This window comes from Pelodiscus sinensis, chromosome 15 (genome assembly GCF_052426305.1).
Source record: "Pelodiscus sinensis isolate ZL-2025 chromosome 15, ASM5242630v1, whole genome shotgun sequence".
Taxonomy (NCBI): domain Eukaryota; kingdom Metazoa; phylum Chordata; order Testudines; family Trionychidae; genus Pelodiscus; species Pelodiscus sinensis.
Genome location: NC_143066.1, coordinates 29577697 through 29603855, shown reverse-complemented (window position 1 = coordinate 29603855; position 26159 = coordinate 29577697). Strand labels below are relative to the sequence as shown.

At 47.4% G+C, this 26159-nt stretch overlaps 1 protein-coding gene across 6 annotated transcripts in view; it reads right to left on the bottom strand.

Moving 5' to 3' along the window:
* ELFN1 (extracellular leucine rich repeat and fibronectin type III domain containing 1) overlaps positions 1-26159 on the bottom strand; it is a 192250-nt gene that overhangs the window by 60042 nt on the left and 106049 nt on the right. For 4 of the 6 annotated variants that reach the window (XM_075899584.2, XM_075899586.2, XM_075899587.2 and 1 more), the window contains one exon: positions 21216-21388. The exons of the other annotated variants lie outside the window; for them this stretch is intronic. The gene's annotated coding sequence lies outside the window, so the exon portion shown is untranslated. The remainder of the gene's footprint in view (positions 1-21215; positions 21389-26159) is intronic. 6 annotated transcript variants of the gene reach the window in all.

Below are 26159 nucleotides of genomic sequence, written 5' to 3'. Positions count from 1 at the left end.
TCAAACCCAAACAGTGCTGCTGGTATTTGGAATGTTGAATATCCCATGCGCCCAGCAAACTGATTGCCATCCATTCACTGAGTGACATAATTTAGGGGGTGGAGAAGTGGCTAATGAAACTTTGGATGCTCTCACAATGTGCTCATGGAGCTTCCAAAGGTGCTGAGCACATGCAATTCTCACTGAAGCCAGAGAGGTAAATCCTGAAGTCCCAGAGCTCAGCACCCTCCTGGATTAAGCCCACAATGACTATTCCTTCCCTGACTATGGGATATGCAATTACACACCTCAGTCATGGGCATGCAGAAAGGAAATCTGAAGTACAGCTTTGCCGGGGTGGTTGGAACAGTACAAATGAAGGCAGGGGTCCCAAAGAAAGGGTTGGAAGGTTTACTAGATGATTTACTCAGTGTTGCTCGAGTCTTTAACTCAAATAAGTTTTGTTTTTCTTCATTTCAATTATTGTTTTGGGGTGGGGCTGGGGATGAGGCAATTTCAGCCCTCTCTCACTGCAGCAGCTTGGGGCCCTGTGAGAAACACCTGGCCATGGCTGCTGCAGCTGGGCACAGCTGGGGGAGGAGTGTATGTCCCCTGGCTGGGGAACAGACACACAGACAACCTGACAGACTCTCTGAAATATATAGTAGATAGTTGTCCCTTACTCCACCCCTGCTGGCCCAATGGGATTATAGTTGTCCTGGTCTCTATCTCTGGTCCCTCGCTGCCCCCTATGGTCATTCTACAGTATAACTGTCCTTCCTCCCAGACCTCTCCCTTTCCATTTAATGAGCCACAATTGAATTCCAGGCACATCCCATTGTCCTGGCACAAGCAAACCCTTCTCTTGCTATAAGTTATGATAAAAGGTGATCCCACTTTTATTATTTAGGAGGAGTTCTTGAACAAACAGACTCATAGATGGATAGATGGGCACACAGACAGACAGATGCACAAACTCTCTCAAATAAAGAGTAGATGGGAAAACAGAGCAGGAGACATTAGAGGCTGATGGCAGGTGCATTTCAAAGAGGAAGACTTGGATCCATGTGAAAAACTTCACTGAAGCTCTCCGGCCTCAGTTTGTCTCCGCCCATCTTGTAGTCCCAGTTAAGATGGTTGATCAGGAGACCATATTGCCTAGTTTCTACCCACTGAGACATGGCCATGTCTGTTCAAGGGATTAACCAAATGCTCCAGATTGGTCTGTGAACAAAGAGAAGGTGAACGCTGATCAGCAGTTTGTAAGATTAAATCCCCTTTAATGCTAGCAAGTGAGAGGTTGTAGGACATTTGTATCCAGGCCAGGCTGCCTTTCACAGGGCTTACAAATGCTGAGTCACATCTAGCTATGACGCCACTTTGGTAACCAAGACAGTTATTAAAGTGAGCGTGAGAATCGCACACGTACCAGGCTGTTTGAAGGAGAACTTCAAAAGGGCTGGCAGTCAGGGAGCCCAGCAGTAACCTTTTGCTAATTAGCTGTCTTGATTTTCCTGCAGTTTATTTTTATACATCTCAGGCTCCAAAACACATTTACTGTAATGTCAGAAAGGTCCCGGTAAATAAAAATCTCCCTGGTAATTATCACCACCAATCCCATAGTCCTTTCAGGGACAACGTGTCCTGGGTGAGCTCAGGACAAGGAGGCTGACAATACCACAATGACTTTTTTGTCCTGCAAGAGGACTGGGCGAGGCTTTGGAAATGGCGATAGTAAGGAATGATTATTCCTGTCAAGCAGTAGAGTCAGTGAAGACAATGAGAACTTCTTAAGGGAGAGTTGTAGGCAGAGGAGGAGACGACAGGCCACGTAAGGAACAGCTCAAGCTGAATGTAAAGTTATGAGATGTAGGAGTGGGATGGGCAGAAAAGGGACATGATGGGAGAAAATAAATTGGCTAACTACAGACTTCAGTCCCAAGTCCAGAGAAAGAGAGAAAGCAGGAGGAGAGGGGAGGGTGATAGAAGGAGAAGACAAGACATTATACCCCTATGAGGAAGGACACATGTAAAAGACAACATATGAGAAAGGAAAAACGTACATGGAGATTGATTTTTGTGGCTTCAAGTCCAAGGGGGAGCATGGAAGAATCCACATTAATGGGAGTGGAGAAAAGGAAGAGAGGCAGGAGTGACTTTTGGGGGGGGAGAGCTCCTGAACGCATTGAAGGAAGAGATGACAGCAGGAGTCCAGTTCTGGAGAGTCTTAAGCTACATCTATATCACGAACTAAGCAAAGTCTCTGGCTCTGGTTTGAGCTCAAGGCCTCCTTCTAGCCACACATAAATCAGCCTGACTCAGGTTAGCAAGCACCCAGGACCTGGGTCTTAGAACCCTGCTGGGGAGTTGGTCACAGCCTGAATCCCACTGTGGCTCGGATCCAAGCCTGGTAATTTTGCAGTGTGGATGCAGCTTGAGCTGCAGACCTAGGTCAGAAGGTCTGCATAGCACAGCATGGATGCATTAGTGCACCTGTGAGACCTGGGCCCCAGCAACTGTAAATCCCTGGGCTTGGAAACACTGGACCCCCAAGCCCAGATCCCACAGCCCTGGTCTTAAAATGCAGTGCAGACATTCCCATAGAGGCACAGACCTGAACTGGAATCTTTGTACAGGAAAGGCTGGAACACTGTGTGGTGGAGTCACCTATGAAGTCAACCTGCCTATGGGATGTGGGTGTCATTCCAGTGCCTAGTGCCATGCGTCACTCTGCTATTCTCACCAATCCTACCAGTCTGGTTTTGCATCTTCTTTGAGCCAAGCCTTGTTCTACTCTCTTTTGTCATGGAGATCCTAGATGTTGGCTCCCCATTCTCTTTTTATGGTCATGAACCAAGACTTCTGAGATTAACCTGGTATAGGACACAAAGTGGTTGGCTTGCCATGCTGTCTCCCCCACTGATATAACTAAACCACCCACGGTGAGGTCAAAACTCTCCTGCCAACATAGCGCTGTGAACGGTACCACTTATGCCAATGTAACTTATGCATCTTTCACATCCCTAAGTGACAGATGTATTGCTGACATAGGCGGTAGTGTAGGCATGGCCTTCATGTTTCCCGCTATCTGACTCTATTCCTGGAACGTCCTCTGAGATGCTACATTAACTGGTGCTGGACCAAACCCCAGACCAGAAGTTTAAAGAGATTGGGATTTATTTATGCCAGTGTAACGCCATTGATTTCAGTGCAGTTACTGCTGATTTACACTGGTCTGAGTGACAGCTGCTTCGGGCCCTTTATCTTTGAGAAGACTCTTCCTCTTGTGAGTCTAATGACTAATGGTCATGGGTAGGGTATTTAGCCAGTGGAACTGACAACCAGTGACCCAAGATCAAATGACTAAGGCCCACAGTTTTCAAAATCAGTGCATAGAAATGCGCATGCACTTTTGAGGGGGTTTTTTAAATTGGCCCCAAGGCTTTCTCCACTGAGCGTCTCGAGTTAAATATTAATAGAAAAGTAGGAGGCTGACAGTTTTGCCTTTCAATCCTAGATATTTGAAATCCCAGAAGAACATTGGGATATCATTGGGATGGAAGATGGCTGCAGAAATTAAAGCAGTTTCCCTCATTGTTCTCTCCGTCCAGGCCCAGGGGTCATTACTAAGCATAGATGGACGGCAGGGGGCGGGGTAGGGAGGCAGGAGCCAATGTATGTGGGGAGCCCCACACGTACCAGTTTCTGCGGCGCCACCTGTCCTCCCCCGCATGCTGCTGCTTCCCACAGAGGTAGGTGGGAGCCGGTACTTGTGGGGAGCTGGCTTAAAAGCTGGCTCCCTGTGAGCACTGGCTCCCACCTGCCCCCATGTGTAAACGTGTGACCACTGAAAAATTCAGTGGTTACACGTTTACAAAAATAGACAAAGTTGAACATCTACTATGGCTATAACAGACTTACACCCTCTGTGGTCAGACACAGCCAGGGACACAAGCACACACAGACAACAAATTACATGACCTCATACAAATTGTTCTCTTCTCCTTGTCCCTTTTTTCACTCCTACCCAGCAGCACAAAGAGCCATTTGTACTTACTCTGGATTCAGTGGCTACTAGGGACAGGGCAGGAAAAGTGAAGATGGGATGTGCAGTGATTACTAGAAAACATCATTATTCCTGTGCCGTTCTTTCAAGCATAAACCACTCAATATTGGCTCCCAATGGCTCCCAAATACAGGAGATTAGTTGAAGAGAATTCAGAGTTGAAAGGAGAATGGTACTTGTTGTATTAAGGATGAGAACCTGAGCAAAACTCCTCTGCCCCTGGCAGCATTCATATTTAATTCAGGATGTTTCCAAATAGCTGCAGATGGGTGGCAGGCACCAGATGTGTGCCCCAAAACATGTCAAGCAGAACTGCCTCTCCGTGTCTTCTGTTCTTCTTGGTGACAGTGAAGGGCTGCTCTGAGAACTCTGTGCCAACTCAGCTGCCAATTGCTGTTTCTTTGAACTGGAGTGAGGCAAAACCTTTTGAACATGGGCGATGGATAATGTAGGCAAGGGAAAACTGCCTACGTTGCCCAGCTGCCCAGGAGTGGCTAGGGCCATGCGGCAGCCTAGTGGCCAGGGAAGGCTGAGGCTATGCTGTGTGGCATCCACAGTCCTCAGCTAGGATTGGGCAGGGCTTGGCCGAGGGTGGGAAGATTGTGAAGGGGCATGGTCTCGGGGGAAGGGGTGTGGCTTTGGGCAGAAGAGATGGGGCTTCGGTTGCCTTCTCCAGTCGCCCATGCCTTTGAATTTGACTGTTGACTCTTTTTTCCAAACCAGTATCTTGAATTGATGTAACATATCATCACCGAGTGCCATTACAGCAGAAAAGCTTTTGCCTGCTTCATTGTACTGCTTTGGGCCTGCCCACAGCAGCTGGGTCTTGGAGTTCTGGCACTCTAGACCAGGGTGAGCAATAATTTTGGTAAGTGGTTAAGGGCTGCACTTCTGTGGATGGGGGTGCGGCGTCTGGGACAGTGGGTAGGATGTGGAAGGGAGTTTGGGACAGAGGACTGGAGGAAGGAGTGTGGGGTCTGTGAGAGAGTTTGGGTGAAGGAGAGTGCTACGATCTGGGGCAATGCTTGGGGTGAAGGGTTCAGGGAGGGATAATGGGTGCAGGAGAGGATGCTGGCCTGGGGGAAGAGTGTAGGAGAGGGTGCATGATCTGTGAGGGAATTGTGACCTGGGGAAAGGCATGCAGGGGGTTTGGGTGGTGACACGGGACAGGGGATTGGGGTTCAGGTCAAGGAGGGGTATGTGTGCAGGAGAGGATTCTGGCCTGGGGGAGGAGTGCAAGAGGGGTGCAGGGTCTGGGAGGGTATGTCTACACTACAGCGCTAATTCGAACTAACTTAGTTCGAATTAGTTAATTCGAACTAAGCTAATTCGAACTAACGCATCCACTCTAAAAAACTAGTTCAAATTAGTGTTTTGCTAATTCGAACTAGCATGTCCACACAGAGTGGACCCTGAACTGGGGTTAAGGATGGCTGGAAGCAATGCCGGCAGGGCATCAGATGAGGACTTAGAGCGTGGAGCTGCTGTCTCAGGCTAGCCGAGGGCTCTGCTTAAAGGGACCCGACCCCCACCCCGGACAGACAGTTCTCAGGGGTGCCCTGCTTGCAAAGCAGTCCTGGCTTGGCTTGCCCGGAGTACCCACACTGGGCACATCACAACACTCGGCCATCAGACCAGCTTCACTTGCTGCAGGCTGCCATCTGGGGAGAGGGGACAATTGGGGGGCTGCAGGAGAGGTTCCACCCCCAGAAGCCCACAAAGCCAGCCCAGTCCTCCCCATCGGGGCCTCGTACCCCATTCCTCCCTCACCTCCTTCCACTTACCCTTCCCTAGCCCCTCTTCTTGATGTACAAAATAAAGGACAATTGTGTTCAAAAATAGAATCTCTCTTTATTGAACAAAACTGGGGGAGACTGGGAAAAGGAGGTGGGAGAGGGGAAGAGAGAGGGTGGGAGAGGGGAGGGCAACTTCAATGATGAGGGGTTTGGAACAGGTCCCATATGAAGAGAGGCTAAAGAGACTGGGACTTTTCATCTTAGAAAAGAGGAGATGGAGGGGGGATATGATAGAGGTCTATAAAAGCACGAGTGGGGTGGAGAGGGTGCATACAGAAAAGTTCTTCATTAGTTCCCATAATAGAAGGACTAGAGGACACCAAAGGAAAGGAATGGATAGCAGGCTTCAAACTAATAACAAAAAGTTCTTCTTCACAAAGCAAATAGTCAATCTGTGGAACTACTTGCTGCAGGAGGCTGTGAAGGCTAGAACTAGAACAGAGTTTAAAGAGAAGTGAGATCAATTCATGGAGGTTGGGTCCATGGAGTGGTATTCGCCAGGGGGTAGGAGTGGTGTCCCTGCCCGAAGTTTGTGGAAGGCTGGAGAGGGATGGCACGAGACAAATGGCTTGGTCACTGTCTTCGGTCCATCCCCTCCAGGGTTCCTAGGGTTGGCCGCTGTCGGCAGACAGGCTACTGGGCTAGATGGACCTTTGGTCTGACCCAGTACGGCCATTCTAAGCTCAAGGCTCAGGGTTGGGGGTCTCAGTAGACCACCTTGATTTTCATGCACACCTGCTCCTGGGTGGCCAGGCTGGCAGCTCTCCTGCCCTAGCCGGCCACTTTCCTGTGCCTAGTGCGGAGGTCGTGGACGAGGTCCACGATGTCTGCACTGGACCAGGCGGGTGCCCGCCTCCTGAGGTCCTGGGCAAGCTCCCGGGAGCCGCCAGCCTGGTCCCGGGAAGAGGGGGAGGGCTGGGGGGCATCGGGTAGGTGGCTCGAGCCGTGCCAGGTGCAGGGTCTGCTGGCTGGGTGCTGGCAGGCTTGCACCTGGCATGGGCACCGTAGCCAGCCCGTGCCCCTTTAAGGGGTCTGGGGCCCGGAGGGGGGCAATAGAGTTTCCCTAGTGTTGGCCAGAGTGGCCACCAGGGAAAGCTGGGGAGGGCTAGCCTCCCACTAGTTCGAATTAAGGGGCTACACACCCCTTAATTCGAACTAGTAAGTTCAAACTAGGCTTAGTCCTCGTGGAATGAGGATTACCTAGTTCTAACTAAGCGCTCCGCTAGTTCAAATTAAGTTCGAACTAGTGGAGCGCTAGTGTAGCGCCTATCAAAGTTAATTCAAACTAACGTCCATTAGTTCGAATTAACTTTGTAGTGTAGACATATCAGGAGAGAGTATGGCCTGGAAGAGGTGGGGAGAGGGGATACAGAGAGTTTGGGTGGTGGCCTGGGGCAGGTAGTTGGGAGGAAAGAAAGGGGGGATGCAAGAGACAGTCTCTGGCTGGGAGGCGCTTACCTAGGCAACTCCCAGTCAGCAGCTCTGCAGACTCCCTGCATGTGTGCTGGGCAGCTGCTTCACCTGGTTCTTCTCTGGTGGGGAGGGGGTGGGCGGGGAGGGAGTGAGGAGGCTTCATTCACTGCCCCTACCTTCAGCAAAATTGCTCAGCTCCTAGTGGCCAGAAACTGGCCAATGGGAGCTGGGGGATTTTGCTGGGGGCTGGGGAGAGTGCACAAAGCTTTCTTCTCCCTGCCCAGGCTGTATAGCAATTTGGAGTCTGTTGTTTAAAGAGGCTGCAGCTGCTCTATGTAAGTATGCAGATGAGGTGGCCCCCGGCTGGATCTGGTGGCTTGACAGGATGGATCTGGCCCGCTAGCCGCCTCTTGTCCACCCCTGCTCTAGACACCTAGTTCTAAAGATCACACTATGACATCCTGACTCAAGCAATGTCAGTAGGAGTTTTACCTGCCTACGGGCTGAGTAAACAGGAGAGAGACTTCCCAATTGACTCGACCCTCGAATTGCTAAACCCTCTACGCTCACTTTCCTAAAAGGCTGGATCCTGATATTTTTAGTTCTCCGTCCCATTCAAAACCTCAATTAAAGGTCACTGTGCCTTGGATTCTGGATTCATTGCTCTGAGATTAAATTTGATTATGAACTGGATTGGTAATGAGACACGGGGCCTGGTTTCTAGCCTGAGCTTAACTAGACCTCAGAGTTTACTCTCACAATTTTGCTGGTGCACTTTAGGTCATTTAGGGACCAATTTTCTGGTGCCATCTGCAATTATGCGCTTGCATCTTTGCACCTGCAAATAACTCCAGGTGCATTTTATGGCACTTAAGTATCCAACTGATAGCATCTGGATTGCACCAGCAAATCAGCTATACTGCGATCAAAATGCTACAAAATGTATCGGCAGTTATTTGTGTCCACCAAACTGCAGCAGCAACATAAGAATTACATGGCTATAATGCAGCCATGACATGGCATAGAATGAACTTCTGTCTCAAATGGTCCTTTACAGATTGTCCTCCATTAGGAGTCAGCGTGAGAGGATTATGGCTTCTTAAATCCCACTAACATGCATCCGTCTTTATTTGAAGGAGCAGAGTCCCGAGACACTGGATTTATGGCTTATTACAATGATCTATAACCCACTAACATCCCCAGCTGCCTTTCCCCGCTCCCATTTCCTTTCCCCCTATGACTGAAGGAGTGTTAATGGGCCATTTCCTCTAGAAATACACATTAACCACTTGCGTTAAATCAGGAGTGGGCAATAATTTTTGATGGGAGGCCCCTCCAAGAATTTGGTAAGTGGTCAAGGGCCGCACTTTTCTACACTATTAATGGAGGGAGTGAGGGGTCTTGGATGGAAGTTGGGTGCAGAAGGGAGCTCTGGGTAGGGGACTGAGGTGCAAGAGGGGTATGATGGGGTGCAAGAGGGGTATGTCTGGGAGGTAGATTGGGTGAAGGAGGGGTTGTGACCTGCAGCAGAGGATTGGGGAGCAGGAGGGGGTGCAGGGTCTGGGAGGGAGTTGTGACTGAGGCAGGTGTGTAGGAGGGGTTGCAGAGGGTTTGGGCTGTGATCTGGAGCAGGGAATAGGGGTACAGGAGGGGTGGAGTACCAGGTGCAGGCTCTGTCTGGGAGGCACTTATCATAGGAGGCTACTGGCCAGCAGCCCAATGGGATCCTCAGTCAAGTTCCCTGCCTGCCACATCCCCACACACTGCTCAAAGCGGCCAGCTGCTGGGGCCAGCGTGTGTGCATCTGTGCAGCACACCCCTTGACAGGGTCTCTGTATTCTGCATGCACCCGCAAGCGTGGCCCAGGCAGCTCCATTGGCCTGTTTCCAGCCAATAGGAGCTGCGAGAATTGAGCTGGGGGGGGGCAGTGCGTGGATATCCCCCTCCCCTGACGTGAGCACTGCGCAGGGATGCACAAGGTGGCCCCCGCAGCCATCCGCTTTGAGCAGCATGTGAGAGTCCTGCCCGAGGGTCCTGCTGAGCCCCAGGACAGGAGCAGCTCAGTGTATCGTGCGGAGGGGGGGAGGCTGGATCTGAATGTTTGGCAGGCTGGATCTGGCTCATGGGCCGTATTTTAACTGCCCCTGCTCTAAACAATCTGTCTCACTTTGTATTTAGCGGTGACACTATATACGCCCCAGACCTGAGGAAGATCTGTGTAACCTCAAAAGCTTGTCTCTCTCTCTCCCACAGAAGTTGGTCCAAAAAGAGATATCACCTCCCTCATCCTGTCTCTCTAGTATCCTGGGACTGACACAGCAACAACACTCCATTGCCATCTCACAGCTGGATATTGGCTGATGTGAACTAATTAGTTGTCTCATTTCAGAGCCCAGCAATTAAGCAAAACACCTCACAAAACACACCAGCCCTCTTGGCCCCCTTGTTGGCATTCTCATGCGCCCAGGCATGGTGACTGAACAGACGCAAGACCGTAGGTGTTTCTAAAAGACAGGCTCCGGCAAAGCCCAGCATTACAGGCTGGATGCTGGAATCATTAGCTGGGTTTTGTGGCCTGATACCATTCCAGAAGGGCTGTTTCTGGGATCCGAGGTTATGTGTACAAGTATTTCTAAGCACATATCGGCTGCTGCACATGTCTAGCAATGCTGCACTGTCTCCCGGCCTGTATCTGAGTCATTATTATGTAAAGATCCTTGGTAGATGGAAGTATGAGAGATGCTATAAAATCCCCAACTTAATCCCATGTTAAAAGTCAGAGGAGAGTGGTTATTGGACAAAGAACTGTTGTTTCCATTGAATTTCAGGGATGGAGAAGATAACCGATGCAGGAGAGATACAAGCAGCACACCCTGAGGCTATTACCTTTGTGTCCATGTGCCTGCCATCGCTTAAACAATTAACAAGCTTGACTGGCTGCCTGAGCACTGCCAAGAGTTAACTTGCACTGCAGTGGCCACCATTGGCTCCGGATCAGACAGGTGTATTCGGGCAGTTCTCTGCTTAGCTACAGCTCAACTGTTGTGCTCAGCTGAGAGATCGTGGGTGGCCAAGAGTGGGATTTTCTGCCTGCACGGAGAGCGACGACAATTCTTCACACATGCCTGACTATATAACTCACTCTTCATTTGGCTGACACTCAAAAAAAAATAAAGGTTCGTGTCAGACGTTTGGAGGATGTTGCATCTAAATGATGTGAAATTGCCCCCGTCTATCCGAAGGGGCTGGCCGTATTGAATCTGACACCATGACACAGCGCTGTGGAAAGCAGAGAAGGTTCACTGGAAAAGTGTCAGCTCAGTGCACCTCCATCACACTTCCCCTGTCCTGACAGGTCCCCTCTCGCGTTACCGCCTCGGTTATTTTCTTCGGGACTGACTCTCGCCTGCTCTGGGACTGCTGCCACGTTGGCTTCCAAAAATACACGGGTGTTACAGGTACACCTGACGGATACAATACAACAGCCTGACAATGGAGGATTAATGAGGCATAAACAGCTGACCTGCTGCTATGATGCCAACTCCTCTCTCTGAGTGTGCTCCACACCGTTCCCTTTGCGCCCCAGGAGGGCAGCAGACGCCTCAATGAAGAACAGGTTCTAGGCTCTACGCTGCTGTTTTGACCAGTTATCGAGACTGCGGGGGAGTTTCTCCAGGAGAAATGATGATGTCTCATTTGGAAGGAGACAGCACATTGGTAGCATGGCAGAGCGCCCTGCGGAGCCAGCATTCTGGGCAGTCTGAAACCTCCTTGGAGCACGGCCTGCTGGTTAACATGTAAGATGACACTGGCAGAATTTAGCTGCTTTTCACCTTCCCCCACCTTTTCCTGCACCTTCAGTACAAGGGCGGATACCATGCCTTCCAGTGTTCCCCATCTGTCTCACTGCACGTATGGCAGGAGAGAGCCAAGCACTGGCACCAAGAACTTCAGGGACTTGTTTAACATTCGGTGATCACGGCACTCAATGCTCAAACTGCCCCCACAATCTTGTGCAGCCATGCAACACCACAGACCATGGGAGGAGTGGGCTTTTGGGGCTTCCCTCTTCATTTACTCATGCGTGGGCACTGACCTTCAGTGATATGGAAGAAATCCCTTCATGCCCAGCTCATCACTTGTGCTGGGTGGGGAGCAATGCTAGTCAGTGCAGCAGTGCTGTGAGCTAGATGACTGGAGGACAAGCCTGCTCCATCCTGTCCCCATTTCTCCCCCTCTAAGCCATAAAGCTGGGCCATCTAGTTCCACCCATTCTAAATGGTTCTATTCAGCCATTGGCGTGCGGCCACTTCCAGTGAAGGAAGGGACTGAACAAGGTTTCCCTCTAAGCTGTGGGCTTCTGCAGCCACCCAGGAGAGATTCCAATGTGCCCACAGCTAGGTTTGTGTTTCCTCAGGTGGTGCACATTCACACCTGCCTCAGTGCACATAAAAATTATTGTGCTCATGGATGGGGGAAAAAAATCCACTTTTATATAATCCCTGCCATCGCCAAGCAGTTTGCTTTACTAATACATACCCAGAGTTAATTACCTTTACCACAGTATGGCAGGTATTCTTAGACAAAGGGAATACCACATAAAACCACACTAAGCGGATCATTTCCACCTTCTTTGTTTTTTTTCTACAGAGTGGTAAGTGCACTTTACAGATCAATAAAAGGCAACATCCTGGCCAGACATACATGTTTCAAAACAGGGGGTAGAGTTTTCCTTCCAGGCATTCAGGCTGAGCGTTTCAAAGCTGTGTCTGGGATTTGCCATTAAAGGTAATCAGGCTTGGATATCTGTATTTGAATCTCCACAGTGGTTCTGAAAAATCTCAGCCTCCGAGTCAGCCTAAATGTTTTAACGGCCTTCACTGTGCGTGCGGAGAGATTGCTCCCACTCGCCAACTGAAGTGCGGCCACCTCTCAGTGGAACACCGGCAGTTTTTTTTACAGTGAACTGCCACGCCGTCCATACATACAATATTATGCCCAACAACAAAGGGAGGGGAATTTCAATAAACAAGAAGTAAATTTACTAATGAGCCAAGGTGTGATGCCACCAAAATTGAGGTTAATATTGCCATGGTTACTTAAATGGCTCTCCTAGATATCTCTAACAGACAGCACCTTTCTACCGCACCATGCACCACAATCCAGTGCTGGAGCATTAATTCAGTCCAGTCTCAGAGGAAAGACTGCATTTCCATCCATACCACTTCTGATCACCTCTAATTTTCTCTTGGCATTCTCCCCTCTAAGCAGTCCCCAGCCTCACTCTGCAGAAGGATGTATGTGTGTGTGTGGTTTTTTTTTTAAAGTTCCTTAGACATCAAAATTGCTGTAATGGCTGGAAGGAAGAGAAAATGGGGATAAAAGGAGTTAGGTGGGAATAAAGAAGGGATGAGACATGAAGAAACCAAAAGAGAGGGGGGCTCATAGAGGAAGCCTGGCCTCTTCAATAAGGCTTATTTACTTCACCCAAAGGGAGAACCGGGTGGTTAAAAACAGTTCAATTTAAAGGCAAACTAGCAATAATAATCATTGTTGATATAATCATAATCTCAAACTGTTAGCTCTTTATGTACAAATGAGCTTAATGGAAAATGCTTTCCACGCATCAGACCATTTTGCATTTACTGAGGGCAAATGTGTCTCTTTCATATGACTTGGTGGTTAGTGCCATTTCTTCTTAAGCAACAACGAACGGCGGCCCATTTGGGCCAATATTTTCCAAAGTGACTGGTCATTCTGGATACCAGACAGGTACCCAAAATGATCCAATTTTCAGGAAGTTAAGGTGGCTTGTGTTGGGCACTTCAAACCACTCTTCAAAGCTGTGCATTATATACCACAAGTGGTTACACATGCCGAATTTAATACCAACAAGAAAGCACGATAGCCTTGCCCCCAGTGCACATGTACATTTTCAAACTGGCCCACCAAGGAACTATATCTTCCGGTCAAGTGAAGTTGCACTTGGTGCACGACAAGTAACTTCATAGCATGTTCGCAGTGGGCCCAGCATGGGGCTGATTCAGTTCTAAGCATGAGTTAGAGCAGCTTCAACTGCTCAGCCATGGAAGAGACACATCTCTTCTAAAAGGGGGTAAATTGGTAACACTTTGCTCTCAGAAGAAGAGTAGAGGAGAGCCTATGACAAGCCTGTGGCTGAAGAAGCCAAGATGCGAGTGCTCATTATGAGCCCTTTGAACAAGATGCATTATTTCCTCTAACCCAAGCAGCACAATAGAACATGGAGTATCAGCAAGGTGGTTATGCAAAGGCTGATCCTGTAGGGAAGCTAACAGGATCTTGTCCAGACCAGAAGCATGTTTAGTTCTGATATCTCAGGCCACTCTCAGCATTGTCAATTCTGGCTCTTACACGATTGTCAGGTACTATATCAGGCTGTAAATAAATAAATATCCTCTTCTGCCTGGGGACACCGTTTAATCTTCCTGTTCTGTTTTATACACTGTCCCCGCATCTTAGCTGGGTTACACTGTATCTAATTCGAACATTGGACATATGGGGCTGTACTAAACCAAGACCTTCGTTTTATATTAATCACCACGTACAACCGTACTGCTAGCTCGATCCCGCTTCTCAGACACCAGGCCAGATCTGCTCTTGTGCTTCCACTTCCCTTCACCAGCCTGAGCCCTGCCCCACGGGGAAGATTCTCCCACTAGGAGAGGGCAGCTGTGTTCCCCATCTCCACCCACTCTCTGGGTTTCTGCATCTACAGCAGGCTGGAGGGTAGAGGCTGCAGCAGACATTAACCAAATCAAGCACGCCCTGCCCACCACCACACACACACTTCTGGCCAGTACCACTCACTTAGTGGCTCTTGCTGGCCTCTTATGGGCCCTCTGGTGGAAGGACAGTTGCAGAATTGTGCCACCACAATTTTTCTCCAGTAAATTTTCTGCCCCCAAGAGCCCTATGTCCAGGCCCCTACATAGATGTAAATGTCTGCCAGTGGATTCAGATATCCATGGATAGACATCAGTATCCACTGATCTGCAGGGCTCTGTTTCCAAGAGACACTGCAGCCAATGAAGTTCTTCATGTTGGCAGCTCCGCCTGGCAGTGCAGTGTACCCCCATCCCCCCACCCCTGCTGCCAGCAGGGCTGCATGACCCCCAACACGAGACACGGGGGTTGGGGGCGGTACAGCCACACAGACGGGAGGAGCTGCTGATGCAGGTCACTGGCTCCTGGGAGTGACAGGACCATGCTCCTCTTCCTTGGCCACTCTATCTTGGAAATAGAGCCCTGTGGATCAGTGGAAATCAATGTCTATCCGTGGGTATCTACATCCATGCATAGACACATTTATATCCACGCAGGGCTCTGTCTATTTCAGGGTCTACACTGGCAGAAGCCACTTGAAGTGAAATCCGGCTTTGTAACCCCAGTTTAGATCAAGGGTCCAAATTTCTTGATCAAAGTGTCATCAAGAGCCTGACCCCAGAGAAAATAATAAGAAGAATAATTAAATAAAAAGATTTTGGGGTCTGCTCAAAAGCACCTACTGGTCTGGATTTGGCCCAGAGTCTATCTATTGACTAACCCCGAGCTAGATGTTAGATTTAGGTAGGTATTCAAATATGAGTGTGGTGGGGAGATGATAGATTACATAGCTGAGACAGACCATTTCTCTATCACCATATGTATCCCTCTGTCTATCTGACAAGCAGACCAGTGTAGATGTTTTATAGCCAGTTTCCAGGCAGCTCATTTCAAGCTGCGGCATGCTGCCTTTCACTCTGGTTTATTAATGTAGGCCTGCGTGGGGTTATTAAAACCATTCAAATCCAATGCCAGCGTTTCGGTGTTCCTGTCAATGGCTCAGAGGCACAAAGGATGGGAGTGGGAGGGAAAGGTGACTTGATGGCTAATTTCCAAACAGGCCAGTTTAACAAATAACTAAGAAAGCGCACAAGGAAGTTTCAGACCATAAAGAAGAGCCAAGCTATGGACGATCCTCTTCTGGGTCATGGTGAAATCCCTGCAAATTCTCCTTGTCTGGTGTGAAACACACCTGGGAGGTGGGACCTTCAATTTAATCCCATCAGCCAAACCACTCTGAATTCTGCTTGAAAGCATGTAGTCCTTGCCTTTTGTTTCAGAGGCACATTAGCAGCCAGGCTCAGGCGCTCTGCTGATGAGTCCGCTGAAGTGGTTGGTTCCGATGTGATGGTTACATCCAGGAATGGGACTGACAAGATCCTGTATCCTTCTTGTTCAGGTTTGATTCACAGGACCAGAATGGCAGGACAGATTGGATTACTGCACTGAGAAGCTTCCCATAGCAGACATTTAAGATTTCACACATCTCCTCAATTTTCACTGGTGCAGGGAGGTAAAAAGCCAGGAGATGGAACTGTGTCTAGCTGTGTGTCTGTGCAAGGGGCTTCTCGGGCCAGGTCATAATAATAAAGGCAGCCTGTGGCATTTACTCCCATGGGAGGTCATTGAATCCAACAGAGTGGCTGCATTTTGAAAAGGTCTTTGTAATTTTAGGAGCTTTGTGTAGTTTCCATTAGGCAGACTAAGATAAATGTAATCAGAGCTGGAGGCTGAAAGCTGATTCCTTGTGAGTATCAGGAAGGAATTATCCCCTGCTCCCATAGACACTATTTGCATATTTGGCTACATGCATCATGGGAGATTTCATGTTCCCACTTGCTAGAGGCTGGGGAACAAGTGCCTGATCCAGAGAGCACAGAAAGTCTGACTGAAGAATATGAGGGGTGTGCATCAGAATCTGAAACCTGAGCACTCAGTGAAGGCGGTCTTGGAGCAGCAATTCCAGTTTCTGCTGCTCTGCATGTGATGCTACAGTGGTAGTTATTTGCCCTAATATTTTACATATGGATGTCAGATCACAGACTCATTCCAGTTATAGAGGAGAAAACTGAGTTCATCTCCCTTCTCACCCCTGGCAATGCAGGGCTGTTCCCTTCAGCATATCTTTGTCCAGGTTGGTTTTAAATGCTTCTGACAGTGAAGTTTCCACTTTTTGGTCAGAGATTAACCTCACACTCTAACAGATCTCTGTAACTGGAACAATTTTTGGATGCATACTATGTGTACAACAGTGGCCTAATTTCCCACTACAGAAGTGCACGCAACACAATTAGGCCTATTTTATACACATGGCATGGATGACTTAAACAGTGTTAATTTAATATTTGTCCTTTCATAAGATTTTAGGCCAGGAGGAACCCTTATGATCATCTAGTCTGATCCCCTGCATGACACAGGCCAGGTCACTGGTACATTTGATCCAAGTGGGCCACACTTCTGGATGTGCCTTTATATGTACCTCTGTTTTACAATCTGTAACATAAGAACAAGTAGCCTTGTGAAGTGCTATGGGACACAGGGAGGAAAACACGGGATAAAAACTAAGTGTTAATGATTAATTATGAGATGGAGGGAATAGATAAGAGAGACAGACAGACAGATAAATAGACTACTAGCTAGCTAGCTAGAGCTTGTGCAAGTGCCTGATTAACAGCCCTGGAGACAGAGCTGAAGAACAGGAGCTGCATGGGCAAAAACAATGAAAGCATCTATGCACCTTCTAGCTCCCTCCCCCACCCCATATACTTCAATGAATAACTGGAGAGAGCATTCAGGACATGAGAAGGGAATTTCATCTCCATGGCTTCTTGATGAAGTGACAAGAGCATCAATTAGTGTCATTTGTGGAGGGAGCGGTGGTGTGTTTGACATGGGGATATCTGGACTGAGACCACCATCTCATTTCACACCACAAGCTGTCAGAGAGCAGCGATTTTTAGCCAGCCCTTTTTTCTAATACTGGTGAAGATAACAAGACAGATTGCCCTCCAAGACACCTAAGTGGTTCAGAATCTCCATCAGCCAATCACATGCCCCCTTCCTTCCAACCCATTAAATAAAGAAGTTATATTCTGAGGGCACAGCAGTAACCGGGGCTCCCCTTTATTACTATCACTTAGCAGATGGAGTCACTCAGAGCGCCTTCAGTGTAACTGAATGGCTTGCACTCTGCAGGCTGGACTACTGGCAGGGTTTTCACTGCCGATGGCCTGCAAAAAGCGGGGGAAGAAGAGGTTGGCAGTGAGACTTGGTGAATGTGGTGCCAGTACCCTATGCCAGCAAAATTACAAGGCTGAAATCCTGTAGCTAGATAGGGTAAAACTGTTCACAGCGAACAGTTTAATTGATGAACATAGAAATGCTTCGACTTTTATTAATCTGTTCATTGTGTGAAACCATTTGGCAAATGGTTTATGCAAACATGTCAGCCTAGGGTTACTCCTCCGCTTGCTGTATTTTACCAGCCCAAAGCCACCTGCCTGTGCTGTGCAGCAGTCATATGCTATGCTTGCTCTTCTCTATGGGATGACTCCCAAGCCCCTGACTGTTCTCAGGCTGGCTGCACTACTACCTGTGTAAATACTTATCTGTGCAAGCATTCGTGGCACTTCCCCTTCCTGCAAAGAGCCTGTGAACACAAACTTGCTTGTGCAGTTGTTTGTGGGGAGTGCAAAGAGAGACAAAGCAAACATCTGCCTTTCATTGGATGTTCCCAAACACTGGTTTGGCCGCATTCGGCCAGCTGTTTGCAGCAGCTGCTGCCGAGGCTGGGCTGGGGTGGAGGGGAGGTGGAATAGTGAAAGGGAGAAGGTGGCCATTCATTACAACTAACCATTCTGCAGTGAGCAAAATCCATCTCTTGCTCATTGTGTCCAAAGAGACACATCCCAACCTGTTCAGCTTAATAATTCTCAACTAGCTCGTTTTCTCCTGTTTCGTGGCAGGAATAAAGCCCTTATCCTGCTCTTGCTGTAAGTTCCATTTTACATCCTTGATAACTCAACATTAGACTTTATAAGAGTCAATTGAGAAAGCCCCAAGGGAGTCTTTGATATAAATACCTTCAAGATGCAGGGCTTATAAACTGAGATGAAAAAATTGTTTTTTGTCCTGCCTGTCCCAGGCCTGCTATCTTAGCACTGATGTTTATAATTCACTGCCTGGGTCTGGGTTTGTCTCTGTCTAGGCACAGATTGCTGTCTGCCTGGCCTAGTCAGTAGCCATGTGTTTGTGTGATCTGGGAGTAAATTTTCAAAAGTACCTAATGAGGTTTAAGTGCATAAGTCTCATTAACTTTCAATTAAACATGGAGTCAAAGTTGCTAAGTCACTTTTGAAAATGGGACTTAGGTGCTTTTGAAAATGTTACCCTGGACAAGGAATTTTTCCATCTTTTCCTGCCTCACCCCCTGACTGTTACCTCTTTGATTCATTTGGCCTCTACATTTGTTCATGTGTTTCCAGGACTTGTCTGTCCCTCGGACTGCTGACTGTGTAACCTTCTCTCAAGGTTTGTCTACACTACAGCGGCACAGCTGCCATGGCGCAGCTACGCTGCTATAGCGCTAGTGTAGATGCTTGCTGCAGCATCCAAAAGGCTTTTTTGGGTCTCTGTGATAAATCCATTCCCACAAGAGGCAGTAGCTAAGTCAGTGGAAGAATTCTTCCATTGACCTAGTGGTGTCTATACTGGGGCCTAGTCCAGTTAACTACGTTTTTGAGGGGTGTGCATTTTTCACAGTCCTTAGCAATTTAACAAGGTTGACCAATGTTTTAGATGAATACCAGGCCTGTCTTCAGGATTGTCAATGCAGCCCCATTCACCAGTGCTGCATTTACTTAAAAAAATAAAGAAGTGGAGTCTGGTAAAATAATGCCGTTGCTATAAACCCGACTCTACTGAAAACGGAGGTGCTAAGCAAAGCTTATGCCTGACGGTGTTATTGTTTTCAGTCTCAACAAAGTAATGTTTAAGCTCACTTTTTAACTCCACCCTTGCTCAAATTAGCCTGTCTTCCCAAGCAATAATGGAAAAAAATCTTTTTATCCAGCTGTGCATTTTCCTATACAAATTTGTTTCCATTAAATTGTTCCCTTTTGTCCTCTTAAAAAGCATATTTTAAATAATAACAGTGCGAAAAAAATTATACACTGCAAAAAAGGTACTCTGCTGTGTGCCTTTCTACAACAGTTATCTCTCTCAATGGATGGATGAAAACCTTTAAAATGGTATTGAGGTGGAGGCAAGAGACACAAAAATTCCTAGAGCTCTATGCAGCCAGACATTTCAACAGCCAACACATGGCAAAGACTAATCTTAGAAAACTAAATTATATAGGTGATGTGAACCTAATGTTCTCTTTCTGCTTTGCAAAAAACAGTTCTGTGCAAGTGGGGTGAAGGCACATACTGTACTTTGGTTTTGGAAAATTTATTTTTCTGTAATCCCTAAATTCAATGAAGGAAAGTAAATTTAATCTTTTAAAAAACCCACCCAACTTTCTCCCCAAAAAACACTTTTTAGAGAGGAGAGTCATCATTCACAAGGCAACATGCACGGCAGAGCTGTTTGAATAGTGTGTGCGTGTGTGTGTGGGAGGAGGAGGAAAATGAATGAGTATTTCAAGAATTCACTTGGATCTGTCCATTTTTTAGCCTCTTCATACTCAGTGACTACACGTGCTTGACCACAAACTAATGTATGTATCATAGGACATGCGCAGCTACTTATTAATCAACTGAATGACCAGTCTGGAAGCTTGAAAATTGGCCACCTTTATGTATAATGCATACGCTGCTGCTTTTTCACTTGTGATTTCCTCTAAGTGCAGCTGAATACCAAAGAGAATTGCAAACAACAAAGGCAAAATTTGCTGAATGCATTTCTCAACTGCTATTTCAACTAGCTGCATCTCCTCGGGGGAGCAGGGGAGACTGCAGTGCCGCAGCCTTTCCCTAAACTCCTCAGAGACAATCATTTTGAGAATGCCGCTAGTCTTGTGTTAACTATGGGGACTGCTGACTTTGTAAAAGTGGCCACTGTCCCTGGCCTTCAGCTGAAGCTTGGCTCCGAGTTTGAATTTTGAACACCATCGAATGTGTGGGCTGTGTGGATTGAGGTCTGAGATTTGGATCATCATTAATATTCTGTGAATGTGGTTCCCTTAGTCAGCATAGAAAGATGCAGCAACTATGCTGGTGGGTGACAGGGTTGCCTATGGCATGCTTTTGAAAGCGCTTTGTTTAATTCTCCTTGAGCTTCTACAGGGGGCAGGCCCAGGAGATGCCACCCAGTTCTCAGCCAGTACAACCAAGCAGATGGGTTGCAAGATTGTCACCGTGACACTTTCCACTCCTAGCATGCCTGAGAAGAGTGTGCAGGTAATCCTCTTGTCCTTTCATTGCTTCCCTGTGGGTGTGAGTTCAGTCCCCAGTTAGACTGCACACAGAGAGGAGGCCTTCTGGAAACAATTGCAGGCTCTAAGGCTTGGTCTACACTAAAGGGGAAGGTCAAATCAAGATTCGGAACACCAGCTATGTTAATTACATACTTCGAGTCAATGTACCTTGATTTGAGTTTCCCCACTGTCCCCACAGCGGGAGCAAATGTTCCTGGTAGCTTTCCTTACTCCTTGCAGGACCAAGAATACCGGCCACCAATGGGGGTGCCCTCTGAGTTAGATTTAGTGGGTCTTTACTAGACCCCCTAAATCAAACTCCAGAAGATTGATTGCAGCAGTGTTGATCTTCTATGGAGTGAAGACATGGCCTAAGGGTTTTCAGAAAGGAGTGGAAGAGAAACATATCTGGGTCACTGACTATGTCTGTGCCAAGACACAAATTGGCCCAAGGTTTCTCTTCTGGAATCTAAAGATGTAAAATCCCCCCATGCATCATTTCCAGATACTGTTTTCATGTACTTGAACTCTACCAAAAATTGATTTGTTCTTTCTGGTTTGTCATATCTGCATGATCCCCTTACACTGCTTCTCCTTCCCCAGCTGTTCACATCTGCCTGTTCCTTGCCGTTCACCCTGTCCTCTTTCCTTTGGTGTGATTGAGAAAGTCTCCTCTTACCTTTGTGCCTATGTCCCTCTGCTGGTTCCTGACATCAAAAAGCTGCAGCTCAGTGGATTTTTTTCCAGCTGATGTCATGAATGTTGCCTAATCACCATGTACATTTGCCGACAGGCACTGGGGACTCAACATTAGGAATCCTTAAGGATGGGTCACCAAGGCCAATATTTGAACTGCAAGAAACAAAATAGAAGAGGAGGATACATCAGGGACATACAGGAGTGTCAATGAAAGCAATGGATCAGTTACTGCACAGAGATCAAAGTTGTCAAACAGTGGATCAGACACAATGGCAAAGATATCAGATATAAAACAACATAAGACCTCAATAGATCAGTTGTTGGACCCAGTAAATAAACAGGAAAGTAAGCCAGCCCTTATTTGAGGGAAAAAAATCAAGAGATCTTTGGCACTAAAAAGACAGAAATAAAACCAGGAAAAGTTTCAGAAAGAAAAACAAATTCTGTGCAGGATTTAGGAAAACGAGGCAGCGAATTAAACATCAGAACAACGGGGCAGATCGACAGAGAGATCAATAGACGTAGAACAAATATCAGTGATGGACAACCTGGGGACAAGCAGCAGGAGACACACAGATCTGGGACAAGTCTATTAGTGTCAGAAGCATGCTAGTTACTGGCATGTTTAAATACAGTTGTTGCTCACAGAGTTCTCACACAGTTTCTCTGACCGGTTTGGATGGTGATTTTTTTTCCTGTGAATTCTGCCTGCAAACCATGCTATTGACCAGCTAGCCTGCAGTATGATTTTATTGCATAGAACTGTAACCTCCACATCCATACCTGTCAGAGAAATTGAGCTTAGAAGCAACTGTGATTTACACATGGTTTTAACTAGCATATTCCTGATCCTATTGTGGACAGGGCTTTAGAGAGATAACATACCTCTCTCCTCCTTCCAAAGCAGATGCAAAAGAATATTGACAGACAAAAGAAAAGCATCTGTAAGATGGATGGAACCGTGACAGAGATCAGGGACATGGGATAGAGGCCGGGAGACACTAAAGACATGTGAAAGACCAAAAGCAAATAATAAAGAGCAGAAGCAGGTCAGTGACATATACCAGGCAAACTGCAAACTATCGGAACAATGGAGAACAATTGGATAATCAATCAGAAAGACAAGGCTGAGAGGCATCAGGAAAGGCAACTGATACCTGGAGGTCAGTTATGAAGCCTAGGATCTAAACTGGAAATAGGAGGACAATAACTCAAAAGCCATGACTGCTTTTTAACAGTGAAACGGATATTGGAGAGGCAAGGCAGGTATTTGAATGCAGGATCCGTGCTTAGAGTGTAGCAAATGTCAGTGCAGAAAAACATAGATGAGAGGAGAACAATTCTGGAATAATGAATCTGGTATCTGAGACACAGGTACACCTTATGTAGAAAATAGACTGAACAGGGGAAACTTTAAAGAGCAGCTCCGTTTTGGAAACAGCCCATAAAAATGACATGGGGGGATTCCACGCTAATTACCTCTCAGGGTTTCCATACCAAATTTGCTTAGGAGAGAAGCACAAAGATTTTTTTTTCTTCCTGAAGTGCAGGCTTGCAAATTCCATCAAGATCTGAAAGTAAAGCTGGACACTGTCTAGCGCGCGCTTCATCATCAGTAACCCTGACTCAAGAGAGGCCTAAACTAATTAAGGTGTGGTGGAAGTGCATACACCTCACTATACCTCAAAATCCAGATTCTGCAAAGAGGAATTTTGTAAAGAATTCTGTGGGAGAAGTGCAAGCCAGAATAGGATTCCAGATCACTCTCCCACTGCAAGATGAGCCCAACAGAGACAAGAGTTAAAAATAGAATATAAGAACATAAAAATGGCCAGACTGGGTCAGACCAAAGATCCATCTAGCCCCGTATTCTGTCCTCTGACAGTGGACAATGCCAGGTGCCCCAGAGGGAATGAATAGAACAGGCAATCATCAAGTGATCCCTCCCCTGTCACCCATTTCCAGCTTCTGACAAACAGAGGCAGGGACACCATTAGGGTTGCCAGGTGTCCGTTTTTCGCCCAGACAGTCTGGTATTTGTGGCCTTTGTCTGGTAAAAAAAAACACCACATTTTTTCCTGCCATGTTCGGTATTTTTTTGAAAGTATCTGGCAACCCTAGACACCATCCATGCCCATCCTGTCTAATAGCCATTGAGGGACTTCTCCTCCATGATTTTAGTTAGCTCTTTTTGGAACCTTGTAATAGTCTTGGCCTTCACAACATCCTCCAGCAAGGAATTCCACAGGTTGATTGTGCGTGGTAATACAATTTATTACTGGTGTTAAACTAAGTAGACTACATCTAGGGAGCATGTCTGTTGAGCACAGAGTGATTTGGTATGGTCACTATACTGAATTTATTTAATTGTAATTTGCAAAACGATCACATAGTCTTTTCACAAAGGTTAGATCTCATCAAATGTAGCTGAATGAACAATTCATAATAAATATCTATGTCAATTTTCACCTGTTTTTCCAATCCACAGAATGTTCACACACAGATTGTGAAGTCCTTATATTTGTTTGTTATTAGAGCTAATTTTCAATTCCCCCCCTGTGCAAATATTGTCCTAGCTGTTCATTGGAGATAATCTTTATTTGAAATTCACGCCCTGTTGATTAGTTATATAACCCAGGTGGCACCGTTTCTGTTCCCCTCTCGGATGATTTATGAAATGGACCGTGAATTTCAAATCTGGCAATCAAATAGTCCATTTGAAATGTGCTTTGGGCCACTAGGTCAGCATCTGAGCATCACTGTTGTTTTTCCGGCATAACAGTGTGAGTAAAGCTTAGAGGTTGGACCATTCATAGAAGGCAAAGATGAGGAAGCCACGAATCTGACTGGAATTAAATTCATTTTCAAATTTGAATGAACATCCCCAGATCATTGCCTGCTCTCTCCCCCAGCTCCACAATTTACTAAATTCTGTCACTGGTGGTAAAAATGGGCAATGAAACACGAGGTCTGGCATCATAACAAAGGATGAAACTAAAATGGCAGGCATTTTAACTCTGCAAGCCACGCCTTCTTCCCTAGAGTCCCTGGGAGATGGGCGCTTGCTGGGGTGAGGCTGGAGATGGATCCTTCTGGCGTTAAACTCATAGTTCTATGGGATCACCTAGGTCCACGTTTACCCCAGGGCCTATCACACACAGCACCTGCAGGGCCACTGTGGGAACTCCACCCCGCTGCCCCTCACTGGGGCACGAGGCTGGCCCAGGGAAGTGTGGTTCACCTCTCACTCCACCAGGTGCAGCAGGAGAGCCGGCAGAATTGCCAGGCCTCTGGGCAAGGTGAGGGCCCAGCTCCATGCTCCTGGAATGGATACAGCCTTGGGAAGAAGGGGCAGGGCTGGGGGCAGCCAACCTGAAGCATTGCTTCCCACTGCCAGCCCTCAGAGCCACCCGGAGTGCACTGTGTGGTGCTCCAGCAGCTATTTAAAGGGCCTAGGGCTCTGAATATCACTAGAAGCCCTGGGCTCTTTTGAATCACCTAGCCCCAGGGCAACTGCTTCCTTTGCCCCACCCCTATCGGTGGGCCTCAGTTTCAGGGATCTGCCCCGCCGTCCTGGAATCCAGCCATGCCAGATTCTACCAATGGCGTCCTGCCCTGGGCAGAGGCGTATGCCAGATTCTTCAGAGGAAGGTGAATGCCCTCTTCTCATATAATGCACCTATGCAATGTTGTACCCAGGGCAGCAAAAACTTCCTACCTGGCTGCCTGCCCACGGAGAGCAGAACAATGAATTTGATAATGGCACGAGACACAAGGCTTAAGGCAGAGATAAGGAAGCCAGAGGGTGAGCAAAGCCACAGGGCAATACATCAGGCAGTTGAGGCAGAGCACGTAGGAGATGGATGGGAGACAGACATTAGACTGAGGGAGCCGGCAGCAGCGAGGCAGGAGCGTTTCCATTCCTCTCTCTATCTGGACCATGGTGAAGAATGGTCTTTTTATTTAATAACACCTCGCAGTTTTTAAATGATCAGCCAGGCTTTCAGAGTCCACCTGGCATTAGCGAGGTATTTGGGAAGGGGAACGGTGCTGAAGACTGACTTTTAGCAGGATTTTATAAAAGCCTCTTCAAGCTTCTAGTGATTTGCTGCTGTGGAAAACAAACACAGACTGATACAAATAGAGAGGCAGAAGGAGCTCTCTTGCTCTTATGCACGTGCATGCGCACAGACACACACACACACACACACACACACACACACACACACACACACACACACACACTTACTTATCAATTCATCAGACCAACTGAGCTCGAAGGGCTTGTCAAACTCTACGTGGATTCAATTCTTTTTAAAAAGTGGAGTAGATGAATAATATTTTGTGATGCTGGAGAGAACCAAACTCATTTTGTGACTCTCCAGTTTCAGCCCAGGGAGAACGGGAACTGCTGCCCTTGGTATGCTAGTGTGAGACGGGCTGAGGGAGAGGATGTTGACCGAATTGCTCTTGCTCTTTCAAGGTGACCTCAAAAGGGAGGGGAAAAAAGGACTTGTGTCCTTTTATTCCTGTGTGATAGGGGGAGTGGGGGAAAGCCTCACGAGTTCTTTTCCATTCTTCATTACAGGGTTTCCCCCACCCTCTGCTTGTTTTCTTGGATTAGAAATTTGGCTCTTCTCTGCCTTGGAAAATTCTATGGCTATTTTGCCACTGGCATTTTTGATAATACCGCTCACCATTGAGTCACCAGCAGGGCAGCTCCGCCACTGGGAGATGGCTTGCCAGCTGCAAGCCAGTGGGTGGTTTGCACTAGTGCTTTCAACGGTGCTATCACCGCTGGAGCTATGCGGTGATAGCGCAATGGCGAGAGAATTTAAGGAAAGCCCCAGTGTGAACCAGAGCGATGGAAGTGGGCTAATTAGTCATGTGACACTATCATGAGAGCAGAGGGAGAGCTCAGCCA